A 2,077-nucleotide genomic window follows, 5' to 3' on the forward strand; every position below is an offset into this window, starting at 1 on the left:
CCAAGAAAGTCTGTCGGGTACTCAACTCGAGTGGTACTACCAACTAGAAAGTACAAAAGTTCACACCTGGGAAGATCTGGCTGCTGCTTTCTACAAACAGTATCAATACAACGTTGACCTTGCACCAACCCGTACTCAACTACGGGGCATGACCATGGCACCAAAAGAAAGTTTCAAAGAGTATGCATAAAAGTGGAGAGATCTAGCTGGAAGGGTTCAACCTCCCTTATCTGATCGCGAGCTGGTCGACATGTTCATGGGCAATTTAACTGGCCTTTTCTATAGTCATTTGCTGGGAAGCTCGTCGTCAGGTTTCACTGACCTGATATTAACTGGAGAGCGTGTCGAAAGTGGCATTCAAAGTAGAAAAATTCAAGTAGGCTCCTCCTCTGGTACTACAAAGAGGCCCATCAGTGGGAGGAATGAAGTCAATACAGTGCACAGTCAGAAAGGTCGCAAAAGTGAGCATCACCAATCTGTAGGGGCTGTTCTGATATCTGCATCTGCACCTCAAAAAGATCAACCGCCGAAATATACGCGTCGACCAGATGCACCGAGAAGAAACTTCACCAAAATCAACATGCCGATCTCTCAAACATTGCAGCACTTGTTAAAAGCAAATCTGGTTACATTAAAAGATCCTCCAATGAATGTCAACACTTCCTCTCCTAGTTATCGCCCCGACGCAACATGTGCATACCATTCCAATTGTCCTGGACATGACGCAGATCACTGTTGGGCCCTGAAAAATAATATCCAAGACATGATAGATGCAGGGGAAATTGAATTTGATCCTCTAGAGACTCCAAATGTCATCACTGCGCCTATGCCAAAACACGACAAGACCGTTAATGCTATCATGGACACTGTTTATATCTATGATGTGAGAGAACTGTCAACTCCGCTCCTTGAAATCAAAAGAAAGCTAATACAAGCTGGTTTATTTCCAGGCTGTGACCCTGATTGCTATTATTGTGTACACCTACCCAATGGTTGTGAAAACCTGAAAAGAGGAATTCAAAAGTGGATGGATCGTCGTATCATTATGTTTGAGAAACTCCCTTCTATAGACAATTTGTGCGAAGTTTTTTCAAATGGGATGAAGATAGAGGACGTCTCAGTGGTTTCTAACGTGCCATTGAAAATCCCTACCAAGGCTCCCTTCAAGATTTCAGCTGTACCCAGGGTAGCATCTGTAATCATCACCAATCCGGCTCCATTTCCATATTCCTCAGACAAAGCTGTCCCGTGGAGTTATGGCGCTAATGTTTATGTCCATGGAGTTAAACAAGACACCTTGACTGAAGAGGCCGTAAATTTTACTGATCCAGCTGTTGATAATATTGTGGGAACTAGTAAGATTACAAGAAGTGGAAGGATCTTTTCGCCAGAAATTTCTCCAAATGTTACTACTACTCCAGTCCAGGTCCCGGTTCCTAATCAAAATGTCAATACTCAAGGCAAAGAGCCACTAGTTGAACCAGTTCAAGTACCTGTTGAAGTCACTGTTGAAGATCCTTCGAGGCAAGAAATGGAGGAAATATTGAAAATCATCTGCAAAAGTGATTATGATATTGTTGAACAACTGGGGCACACTGCTTCAAAGATTTCAATGTTATCCCTGTTGAAGTATTCGGAAGCTCATGCTAAAGCTCTGATGAAATTCTTGGAAGCTGCACATGTACCACAGGAGATTTCAGTCGACCAGTTTGAAAATTGTGTTGCCAGTCTAACAATGGATAACGGTCTCGGTTTCTCTGATGCTGATTTAACCCCTGCTGGGAAAAATCACAATAGAGCCCTGCACATCTCTATTGAATGTAACGACACCACTTTATCTCATGTGTTGGTAGACAATGGTTCCTCGTTAAATGTGTTACCAAAAGTAGTACTGGAGAAACTTGACTTCGAAGGAGTTGTGTTACAACCAAGCGATGTTGTGGTAAGAGCCTTCGACGGGTCAACAAGAACAGTATACGGAGAAGTTAAGCTCCCAATCAGAGTGGGCTCTCAGATCTTTGATTCTACCTTTTACGTGATGGAAATTCATCCAGCGTACTCCTGTTTACTAGGATGC

This window comes from Vicia villosa, linkage group LG1 (genome assembly GCF_029867415.1).
Source record: "Vicia villosa cultivar HV-30 ecotype Madison, WI linkage group LG1, Vvil1.0, whole genome shotgun sequence".
Classification (NCBI taxonomy): domain Eukaryota; kingdom Viridiplantae; phylum Streptophyta; class Magnoliopsida; order Fabales; family Fabaceae; genus Vicia; species Vicia villosa.